Source organism: Notamacropus eugenii, chromosome 3 (assembly GCF_028372415.1).
Source record: "Notamacropus eugenii isolate mMacEug1 chromosome 3, mMacEug1.pri_v2, whole genome shotgun sequence".
In the NCBI taxonomy this organism is placed as follows: domain Eukaryota; kingdom Metazoa; phylum Chordata; class Mammalia; order Diprotodontia; family Macropodidae; genus Notamacropus; species Notamacropus eugenii.
This window is the reverse complement of record NC_092874.1, coordinates 478,951,387-478,963,574: the sequence shown is the minus strand read 5'-3', so window position 1 is coordinate 478,963,574 and position 12,188 is coordinate 478,951,387. Positions and strand designations below refer to the sequence as shown.

The 12,188-nt window shown below is 46.8% G+C and overlaps 1 protein-coding gene across 7 annotated transcripts in view; it reads right to left on the bottom strand.

The window, feature by feature from the left end:
- The window catches only part of LOC140497742 (STARD3 N-terminal-like protein), a 60,377-nt gene extending 48,512 nt beyond the window's left edge, over positions 1-11,865 (bottom strand). For 3 of the 7 annotated variants that reach the window (XM_072599077.1, XM_072599081.1, XM_072599082.1), the window contains exon 1: positions 11,653-11,831. The gene's annotated coding sequence lies outside the window, so the exon portion shown is untranslated. Of the gene's footprint in view, positions 1-5,870; positions 6,450-6,854; positions 6,912-11,652 lie in introns of those variants that run through there. The other 4 variants (XM_072599078.1, XM_072599083.1, XM_072599076.1 and 1 more) reach the window with 4 other exon arrangements.
- Positions 11,866-12,188: the final 323 nt, after the last annotated feature.

Below are 12,188 nucleotides of genomic sequence, written 5' to 3'. Positions count from 1 at the left end.
GCTGCAACTGACAACTCTGTTTGCCAGCTTCTACTGGTGACTGGGCCTGTCTATCACCTCAAAGCAGATCAGAGCCAGAGAAATGGTTCTGAAATGGCTGTTAAAGCTCAGTCCTTGGAATACTAACACACATCATCGTGAACAGCTTTATCAGAGAAAAGGTCAAAGACAAGTAAGTAAGGCATACAATGGGGTGAACAGAGCAGAGCTAACTTCTCTCTAGTCCAATTCTTATTCCTGTGACTAAAATGGTTCCCCGGGCAGCTAAGTGGTCTAGGGGACAGAGCACCAGGTTTAGAGTCAGGAAAACCTGACTTCAAATCTGGCCTATGCCCTTGGGGAAGTCACTTCACCCTGTTTGCCTCAGTTTCCTTGTCTGTAAATTGAGCTGGAGAAGGAAATAACAAAGCACACCAGTATCTCTGCCAAGAAAATCCCACACAGGATCATGAAGAGACAGACACAACTGAAAACAACGGAACAGCAAGAAAAAAATGCTTTGCTAAATACAAATGGAACCAGAGAGAAGGAAGGAGAAAGGGAACAGACACAGTTTTCATCTGGATTTCTCCCATGAATTGACACTAGTTTTCTCTCTGATTTTTCAGCACACATTCATTTTCTTCAATAGACACCCACGCTGCACATGCTAGTCAACCCAAGAGACATTCTTACATAATTCAGGTTAAAGATTTCTAAAGGCAAAAACTTCACATCCAAAGGTCCTAAGTATGAGCTTATTACACTTGTTATGCAAACCTTTGGAGCACAAGCGTCTGAGGCGGAAAAGGCCAGATTGTCTTTTTAACTACCAACATCCAGGGACGGAGTGGGCCTGGTCTCCAGACGAATATTTCCTGTCCTCTCTTCTCTGTTTCCCATCCTCTGGTTAAATAACAGTCATGGCAACAGGCTCTTCTTCAGCCAAATTTCACTAAGTCCCTGGGAAAAAGCTATTGTGGAAAATCCCATCTGGATGTACAATGCTCATAGGAGTAGTAGTGCACACAAAATTCAATGCAACTCACCAAGCAATAGTTAAGCCCCTACGCTGTGCTGGGGTACAAAAGCAGAAAAATTAAAAGAGGGTCTGCCCTCTGTCATGGGAAAACAGCATGTGCACATGAAAGCAAATGCAAAATCGAATTCAAACAAACCCAGAATCATGGCACGAGTGAGCACTGGAGGCTGGGGAGGGCATCAGCCAAGACCCTATGCTCCACGGAAACTTGGGAGGGGGCATCTTTAAGGCCAAGAAGAACTCCAAAACGGAAATGACAAAAGACTTAAATGTGTGTGATCTCAAACAAGTCCCATGAGCTCCCTGGGTTCCAATTTCCTCAGCAATAAAATGAGGGGCTTAGATTAGAAAAGGCCTCCGAGGTCCCTTCCAGCCACAGATCTCTGTGATCCTTTGATCTCAGTGAGTCAATGCAAGTTAAAAACAATGACATGTTTTACTGAATATAATTTTGTCAATAAAAGCATGAGTGATAATTGCTCATTGATTTTAGGGAGTGTCCCCCTCTCCACTCTAGACAGTAATGACAGTTTACTGATCTCAATAGAAACCAGATTTCTCAAGTTTCCTTTTCCCCTAGAGGTTTGTCACCTTCCCCAGTGCCCAAGCCTCTTGCCTCTGTCCTTTAAGGATCCCCTCCTCTGTCCAGTCCTGAAGTTTGAGACCTTGGTGACATCCTCAGCTCCTCTCTCTCACTTGCCCCCATGTCCAGTCAGTCTTGGTCAGTCCAAGGCCCTAACGACAATGCTTCTCCCCATTCCACCTCTCCATTCACACAGATCACCACTGTGGTCTAAGCACTCATTCATCTCCTCTTAGCTGGGCTAGAGCAAACCCCTCCTAAATCCATCTCCCTGCCCCTAGTATCGCTCCTTTCTCTCCACAAAACTGAACAAGGGACATATTATAACCACAGGTCCTGCTCAGAAAGTCAAGGGGGTTTCCTTCTACCTCTAAAATAAAATACAATCTTTTGGGGTGTGGGGGGGAGGAGGGACATTTCAAGCTCTTCACAATTTGGTTCTGCACACACTTCCAAGATTATAACACATCTCTCCCCTTCCAACCAAAAGTGCCTGCTTACAATCCCTCATATATAACAATCATCCAAGCCTACTTTCCCACTTTTAGATTGTGGCTTCTATAGAAAGGAACTTTTCCAAGCAGGTGAGCATCATCTCTGTGCAATGAGAGGCGGACTTCCTGTTGTGGCTTAGTGGGATTATTCGGCTCCAAGGCTGTTGCAGGTCCCTTTGACCGGCAGCTGAATCCTACAGACGCCTTCTCAGCCTTGGGTCCCTCTGAGGGCTCTCCCTGAGCTTTCTCTGCAATGCCCCAAAGCCTCTTCCCCTAAAAGCTCACTCCAACCAGGTTGGCACATTTGGAGGTCCCCTTGGCCTCCAAGTCTTCTCCCTCTGCCTGGCTGGCTCCTCCCAGAAGCACCATCTGAAGGACTCCAGAGGCTTGGGCCAGCCAGGGCTTCATTCCTCTCTGGTCAGGCTTCACCCAGAGCTCTCCTGGCCTCCCTCCTCAAAGAACCAGGCCCAGAATCTTCCTCTCTAGTTACCACCCCAGCCCCCACCCCCACCAATCTCTGCTCCCTTTTATGGGTTGTCTGAACCCATTAGAATGGAAGCTCCTGGAGGGTAGGAACTGGCTTTCTTTCTGTTTGTATCTGTGTCCCCGACCCTTGGCACAGTGTGTGGCACATGAGACACACTCAATAATTGCTTAATTGCCTGACAGGATTACAAGTCAAATCTAGCAGTGCTCACTATGTGCCAAGCACTATGCTAAACCCAGGGGCATTCAAAGAAAGGCAAAAGACAGTCCCTGTTCTCAGGAGGAAGACAACAGGCAAACAGAGAGGGTAGTAGCATTAAAGGGAATCAGAAAAGGAATCTTGTAGAAGGTGAGACTTTGACTGAGAACTGATGGAATCTAAGGATGCTAGAAGGCAGAGAAGAGGCAGAGAGAGTTCTAGGCATGGAGGAGAGCCAGGGAAAGTGCTTGGAAGTGGGAGATGGAGGATCTGGTACAAGAACACCAAGGAAATCAATTACACCAAAATACAAAAGGTACGAAGAGCCCAGGTCGGGCCGCACCTTAATCATCTCTCACAAATACCACCTAGAGCTAAGAGAGGAACAATGAAGGGAAGGAATTCAGAGAAACATGGGAAGACGCTTAGCAAGAAGTAAAGGAGGCAGGCCCTAGAGAATAATAAATACCCAAATGACAGCCACGGCATCCGGGAACCAAACTCTGATGGAAACAACCACCTTTTTTTAAAGCTACAGCCCCCAGCATCCTGCAGTCAGACAAAAACATGGGCCATCTCCCTTTGGCCTGCCATCCCGAAGCCTCCTCCAAAAACCCGGCCTAAACCCACTCTCTCTTACATCCAGGCCTCACATCCCTCCATCCAAAAGGGACCCTCTGGAGGCTTGGGGCTGTTCTGCATTAATCTTGTACCTCTGCCCAGCCCCTAGCACACTGTGGGGCTCAAAGGAGGCACTGCCAACATGTTCAGGCTCACCTTGTGCTTCAGGTCAATCTATGTTTCGCTCTCACACCAATGACTTAAAAAATCATTAATTTAAAAAGATTTCAAGGGAGTCAACTAGTCCCCAAAAGGCAAGAAGAAATGGTAGTAGTGGGAGATGGGGAAAAAGACCACAGAGTTTCAGTAAGTTCATTAAGTGGGAAGTCAACGCTTTCCCAGAGCTCATAAATGCCCAGCACAGAATGCTAAATCTAATTTGTGTAAACTACCATTAAGTAAGGAAGATCAACAGGTGCTTTCACAAAGGAGAAATTTCCCACTTCTTTCATTAGAAACAACCCCTTTCTCTTATGTCATTGGGGACATTCACTTCACTTCCTCCAGTCTGGAGTTTAGACTAACTTAGATAAGGCCTAGGCTGAAGGGTCTCTCTGCCCCACCTACAAATGAAGATTTTGTTATTCAAATGAACAGCGAATCAAAAAAGACTGGGAAGAGACTGGAAACAGTTTAAAGGCAAACTATTTTCAAACAAGTTTCCAGTTCATTTAAAATAAAACCTTAATTAACTGAAACTCAAGAAACAAGAACTTTCAGTTTATCTGGAATTTTTTTTTTGCACCAGAAGAAAGCTCCTAAAAGATACATACACACACACACACACACACACACACACACACACACACACACACACTTTCCCAGGCATCTCGGTCTCAATGATCTCATACCTCCTCTCTGAAGCAACAATACTGTACATACAATCACTAACATACCATGATTATGCTCCAGTAATGCTTTAAGACGCAATCCAAAAACTGGATTATAATCAGTTTGCTACAATTCCAAAGACAAGAAAGGGTACGAATATACTTTACATGGATTCTCAATCACAGGTTTGTAACAGGCTAGCCAAACACCACCTTATCCCTGAAACATCTCAGTTCATCTCAGTGGGATAGAAAATACAAAGAGCTCAGCTTAGTCATAAAACCACAGAGGGGTTCCATGATCAAAGGGTGACAAATCTACACCCCTGAGGAAGACACAAGGATTATCATCTACACTTTATAGCTAAGGAAACTGAGCTCAAGCAGCACATTCCTAGGCAGAGAAGCAGAGCCACGGCCATGATCTGAATTCAGGCCTTTGGATCCTGCGGATCAAATCTCCTTTCCATCTAATCAGTCAATAAGGACTTCGTGCCTACAATGAAGGATAAGAGAGTTCCAATTACATGCCTTTACGTAATAAAATGCCATTTCTTTAGGTAAGTTTCTTCCTTCCAATTCATCTGAATTCATGAGGTTTTAGTGGAATTGATACAATGGGAAGCCTCAATCTTCCAGTCTGGTGCCAGCCCACCTTGCCCCTCACTTCACAAGTCCTCCCTCCATTCATTCTATTCCAGCCACAAAGGCCCCTCCCTGCCTCCAACCACATCCCACAGTCTCCCCCCTTCCTGCTCCCAGATGCTCCCCCCACTGAATCCCTGGCCATCCCAATCAACATCTCCTCTTCCATGAAGTTCTCCCTGATCTCAGCTCTGCTATATCCTTCCCCAGCCCTTGGGTCCAGAGCTCCATAAGACAGCCCTCACTGAAATGCACATCATATACACTTGTTTGCTTCCTTCCCTCCATGAGGACCAGAATCGGGCCTTGTTACCCCAGCATCCTCTGTCATCACAGGGCAACGTGCTACACCCACAGGAGGCACTACCATCTGCGCAACAGTCTCTGGTGAAGTCCTGTCTCTTTCCCAAATGCCACACTAACACAATGAAAAACTTCTCAATCTCTGATGTTGTAAAAAACTAACACGGTTTTCCTCTCAATAGGAACTCATCATTCTCTACACCTAAAATTTCAGTCCATTCAGTCTGATCATGACAGAGCCTCTAGTCAAGTTTGCTCAGGGTTAGCAGGTTCCACGAGATGACTGCGGTCATCTAGAATGTATGCAGGGATGGTATCGACTCTTAAAGGGAGCAAACAGATGGGGGACCAACCATCCCAGGGATATCCTGCATTAAATGTCTGAGTGCCTATTACAAACCTGAGGCCTAAGTCTAACAAAATAAGGTTTTACAACCTAACCATCCATGACAACAATCAATGGCCTGAGTAGCAAAATTCATCCTTCTTTCAGGCTGAGGGTGTCAAAAGAAACTCCCCTGAAATAACAGTTCTGCATTTGATGCTCTCATCCCAGGAACTCCTCTCAATGTAAATCGTGTACCAGCCCAGCTTATACACTAGACAGAATAGGGTTTCAGTCTTGCCAGGGTTTGCTCCGTCTCCTGCTACCAGACCCCTTTGGACATCATTGTAAAATGTGGCTCACCATTGTCATTATTCAGTAGTGTTCAGTTGTTTTCACTTGTGTCTGACTCTTCATGACACCATTTGGTGAAGATACTGGAGTGGTTGGTCATTCCTTCTCCAATTTATTCTACAGATGAAGAAATGGAGGCAAACAGGGTGAAGTGACTTGCCCAGGGTCACACTAGTAAGTATCTGAGGCCAGGTTTGAACTCAGGGAGAGGAGTCTTCCTGACTCCTGGCTCAGCACCCTATCCACCATACCACCCAGCTGTCCTATGATTAACTCTAGCCTCCTTCAATGTGAAATGCAACTTCTGAATGAGTTCGCAGAAATTCATGTGCCATTTTATTCTCTGGCCACTGCTGCCAACTACCCTTGGTATTTCCCACTGCAAAATGAGGCTGTTGCACACATGACAAACTGCCGCTCTCGTGGGCTGGCAACTTCACCATGGATGTCATGTTGTCTGCTATGCTGATAAACATATCTGGTATGAAGACAAACAGTTTTCTAAGCACAAGAATGAAGGAATTTCACTCTTTCTCAATTGAAAGGCAGCTCTGACCATGCCTACCAAGAAGGGCTGGCACAGCAACACCAGAACTGGTGAAATGCTCTAAGGCTGGCAAAAGCACTTGACATATATCAGCTCATCTGCCCTTACAATAACCCTGGGGGAAAGCTGTCATCATCCTTGCTGCATAAAGAGGAAATGTGAGGCTGCCAGCAGGTGAGTGACATGTCCAGGATCACACGGCTGAGGGTCTGAGGTCTGATTCTGCCCCCAGATACACACTGCCCACTGCACCCCCTAGCAGACTCGGTCTACTAGGACCTGAGTCACGTCCAGAGCACCACTAGCCTAACGGCTCAAAGGCCGTTCTGGTGACTCATTATACTCTTCCTTTTCTTCCTACAAAGGATGTGTTACCCAGTCACACTATTGCTACAGCCCAGGGAGATGTTTCAGATTAACCCTTTCCCATAGATCCTTTGTCTTACCTATACAAGGCATATATCTTCACGTAACACAAAACTAAGAGGCTAGTCCAAAATATCCTGCACAAATAAAAGTGGCAGCAATTAAATCATATCAAGGAAATCATGAAATACTTAAAAGAAACATTAAATGAATATCTAACAATTGTCACACATCTCCACCAAACAATTCAGTAATTAAATGAATAATTATTATAACATTTATGTACATTTATAATAATTATTAATTAGTAAAATAACAACAATAGCATAAGAAGTATTAGGTGAAAATAAAATAAGACACTTTAATACCACAATATCAGGACATAGGAAATTAAATAAACACAGATTGACGACAAAGAGTCGAACTTATTTAGCAAGCTAGAAGTGTGTGTATGAAGACCAGAATCAAAAAGGCAAGAAATAGATTGTTTCAAATGCAGAGAATTCATAAATTTAACAAGGTAGAAACCAAACTTATCATTTCAGACTAAACTGTAATAATATTTGACAATAACATGAGAACAAAGGCTACACAGAAACAAAGACAAGTAAATAATTGGGTTGAAGATACTGGGAAAGCTTTTAAAATATAAAAAACAAGGCCAAAACAACTCTTGTGATCCAATCAGTGACAAAGAACGGTTCTTTTAATAAGAGAGAAGAGCAACCAGTCTCCCCAAGGAATTCATTCTCTTCTGGACCTGATGCAGGGTAAAGCAACTAAAATCTAGGAACAGTTTACGTAATAACACCAAGGTAAATGGAAAGAACTCAGCGCTATTTAGTTATAACCCAGCCGATTACTCCTCCCTTTCCCCCAAGATGAAAGCACGAGCCCCCTTCCTAGGACAGGAGAGCTGGAGGACCTAACTGGGCACCACCCCACAGCCTGTCAGTCACAACTGATGTCAGGAAGCTATGCTGAGCTGATCTCCATTTTTCTCCTTCTCTCTCTTTTTTTTTATTTTGGTTACAAGACTGAGGAGAAGAGGGAGGAGGCATATATTTAGAAATGAAACTGATGGTAGAAAAAAAAAGAAAGACATGAACCAAAATGAAAGAAAAAAATAAGGGAGAGTAAAAACAGTGAGGAGTAGTGAGGTGGCACAGTAGATAAAGTGCCAGGTCTGGAGTCAGGAAGACTCATCTTCCTAAGTTCAAATAGCTGTGTGACCCTGGGCAAGTCACTTCATCCTGCTTGCCTCAGTTTCTTCCTCTGTAAAATGAGCTAGAGAAGGAAATGGTAAACCCCTCCAGTATCTTTGCCAAGAAAACCCCAAATGGGGCCACAGAGACCTGGACATGACTGAAAAGCAACTGAACAACAACAAAAAAGAATTAAGACCAGAAATCGATATGATAGAAAATTTAGAAAAAGAGCATCTATAAACTTATTGTTTTTAAAGTGCCTATAAAAACTGACTCATGCTCAGAAAATTCAATCCAAAAAGAAGAGGAAAAAGGAGAATCAGCAAAATTATCATATTTAAAGCCCTGAAATCTTCATTCTGCTCCCCAGTCACAAGGTTAACTGGAAAGAGAATAGGAAAATAGTCACAAGTATAAATGTTGAGCAGGGCTCCTCTCAAAGCTAAGAACAAGGCACTGAAGGAGAAATCAGAGTCTTCTCTGCTCCCAGGCTTCAGGGAAACCACTTAGCTTTCCTCATGTGTGTAAACTAAGGGTTTGCTCAGATAAAGTCAAAAGTCCCTCCAAGCGCTAACACTATGAATCTGTCTGCTTCCTTCAGGAACGCTGTTAATCTTGAGAAATAGCAGCTACCAAATCAACATTAACATTTTGAGCACCGAGCTGAAAGAATCACTTTGTCTCAACTTGTAAATTTCTTCCTCCTGGCTTTAAGGATGAAATTCCATCACTTTGGGAGGATTATTCATGAAAAGATCAAATTTCTGTCACTCATCACTGAATTAACAACCTCTCTGTTCCCCCAGCAATTCCACTGTCCTGACCACGTTATCGGAGCTATCTCCAGCTTGGTCCCCTTTAGTGTAAACTGAAGCCTGTGAAGAGGTCACATATTCAAATTCAAAGTTGTAATTACGTCAGCTATGGCCATTGGTTCCAGCCCAAAGAAATCATGGGGTGCAAATATGAATAAAGTGACCATTTCAGGAGATTCAGGCCCTGGTCTAGCAGGTAAGTGACTTAGAGAATTACCCAAGTCAGAAGTCCTGAGTCTGACAGACAAGCTGTGTGACCCTGGGCAAGTCACTGGATCAGAGTGCTTCTCCAATACCAAGGTCCAGCTTTTTAGTAAGTCTTCCAGTGATGTGATATGGCTGCAAGTCATGAATTATCCTGGTCTCCAGAGACCAAAGTTCTTTCAATGGGCAATGGAAGAGACATTTGGTAAGTGGGCACAAAACCTACTAGGAAGCATGCTACAAAAGTGTACTAAAGAGCAGCCTGAAAGAGGGGAAGTGGGCCAGGGGGAGGAACCCAAGAGGAGTGGTATTCTGAGACCCACTGAGAAAGGTCTCAGAATGAGAACAATCCCCTGGGAACGAAAGGAATCACACGATGAAAAATGTATGGAGCGGGCAGAATTGGCCCTCACATCAGTGAGCTCCCAGAACCAGTGGGGCTACTGAGGGCTGCACTGGAGACACACTCACCTCCCTCAAGGGCTTATGGTCCAGGAGGGAGACAAAGCAAACAGAAGAAGGGCTTTTTTAGAGCAGCCCAAGGGCTCAAAGAGAGTCAGGAAGACAATGCTGCGGGTTCCAAGTAGGGACCAATAAAGAGACTGGAACAAAGCAAAGAGATGATGATGTCTCATCTCCCCTTTCTCACCCCAAACTAGGGGTCTGGCCACCCCCATCACTGCTGCACCGATGACTCCCAGCTCTCTGTGTCTGCCAATGGCCCGGTTCACAAGACATCTCAAAGTTTCCATGTCCAGAACAAGCCACCCGCCACTGCTGAGCCTCCCAGGTGCACCACCTCAACTGCACTCTTCCTCCCCCACATCCTGCCATGTCTACCCCCCAAATGACAACTCTCAGGCTCCCCCGAGGACATAAGCTTCCCAACGCACTAGGCACACATCTGACAGAAGATGTATGGGAGGTGAAGCACAAGATGAAATGAAGAGGGCGTGACTGATGCCCACAGTTGGGATGAGATATAGGAATCAAGGAGACATGGACCCAGCAGAGCATCCCTGCCTACCTCACCTTCCCACCTCCAAAGATGGCACCTACTGGATTTGGTGCCAAGAATAGACTGTGAGCAAAGTACAGAATGGCCAAAGGAAATCCAGAAGGAGAGGATTCTGGTGGCAGCCACATCAATGAGTATTCCTTAGGTGCCCGGCCTTGTGCTAAGCACCGGGCCATTTGGGGAGCACAAGAGGTGGGAGAGAAGAGGTAAACAGCATGGAGGCATTAGCCAAATGAAGAAACAAGAGTGGGGGAACCCAAGGCTGAGGGGAGAAGACAATTTTAAAAGTGAAATAGGGATGAAAAGATTAATGCAAAGGTCTTTTTAAAAGACCTTTGTTAGAAAAAGTCTCAACTATTTATTCCAGATCTGACAACCAAAGTAAATCTGGGGTTCTTATATTTTAGCACAAGAAGGACCAAAATTTAAGATCTCAAAGGACCAAGCTGTGGCAACTGCCTGAAGGCAATTTTTTTACACATAAAGCAAAGTAAGTAGATAGAAAGATGAAAATAGGATAAAAAATTTTTATTTCAGATATCTTTGTATCAATCGATAGACCTTGTCCTTGATTTGAAGTCCTTCTAGCCTTCATTTATATAAAGAACCAAAAAAGTCAAATGAACGATTTTCACCAACTTGTTATGTTTCAGAAAGTGAAAGTGTGTGTGAGAAAGAGACAGAGAAAGAATCTGCAGAAAACTGAACCACTGTACTCTGGGAGAATTCATGGAATTCACCTGAGAAACAAAGAGTCTAGGTTTAGACCCAAGATTCCAAAACAATGAGTGGCGCTGTCCAGTAAGCAAGGGGCTCCTCAGCATCTCCCAGCAGGAACCATCCAGAGGTCGGGTCTGGAAACCTCCCTTGGTGGTGACTGTGGATGGGGTCACACACACCTGTGGCTACACTTGGCCTGACCCTACGTGGACACATGTACAGCGGCCACACTTGGACCCATCCTAAGGTGGACATGGCACCCAGTGGTCATACTAAGGATTGAGGCCACCTCACGCCCACCTCCCAGGGCCTGGGGGCAGAAGAGCAGGTGTGCCAGCCTGGCAGGAGGCAAGAGCAGGTGGCATGTCCAGGATGGGTCACTCCCTTCCTCATCAGAACGGAATCACCTGGAGAATGGTCACTGCCCTGTCCAACCACCAAAGCGGAGCCAGGGACAGCTAAGGGAGAGCTGCCCACGCTTGACGGGTGAGGACACTTGAGTCCCGGAGACGGGGGAAGGGACCTGCCTGAGGTCAGAGACAGGGCGTGGGGCAGGTCCTCGGACTCCGAAGCGTGGGGACAGCAAGAGAAGCATCAACCCTGTAAGAGGCAAACGCCTGGCGGCGGATTAAAGGACCTCCCCACCCCCCCCCCCACACACACACACCCCGAGGGCCAGGGGCAATCTTAACCCAGACACAGGGAAACTGAGGCACCGGGGGCTCAGAAAGTCGACCTGCAGCAGAGTGGGGAAACTGAGGCAGGGACGCTCCCAGTCAGGCCTGGGGCCCGCGACCCATTTGACAGGAGAGGGCATGGAGGCTCCCAGCCCCGCCCCCAGCCTCAGTGTGCCCGTCTGCGCAATGGGCACGGCGCCGCTGCCCCGCCCCCCGCCCTCCGCCCCCCGCCCTACCTCATCGGGCTGGCGCCGGACCGTGTCCCAGAGGGCCGCCGGACGCTCGAGCCGGGGCCGGGGCCGGGGCCAGGGCCGGGCAGGCGGACGGGACGCGGCCCCAGGACCCGAGCTCGCCCTCAGGTAGCGGCCGGAGCCGGCTTGTCCGCCAGCCGCCGGGCGACGTCAGTGCGCCTTGACGTCACCCGTCCGCGGTGACGTCAACGCGACACCGGCCTCCCCGGAGGAGGGGAGCCAAGCGAGTGGCTGCTTCAACAATCGGTCAGTCGACGAAGTGACCAATGAGAGAGGGGAGAACAAGGCGTGTGGGCGGGATGAGCGGGGCTGTCTGAACCACCTGGGAGCCGACAGGGGGCAGTGCGGAGCTGGCCGGGCAGGTGCTTAGGGGGTGGAGTAAAAGTCCCCTGGGCCCCCGGGATTCTCTTCTTTGGACGAGTCACCCGACCTCTGAGCCTCAGTGTCCTCATTTGTAAAGTGAGCATGGCGGGGACCAAGTGCCTTCTTTTCAGGCTTTCAGCCCCAACGCTCATCCTTCA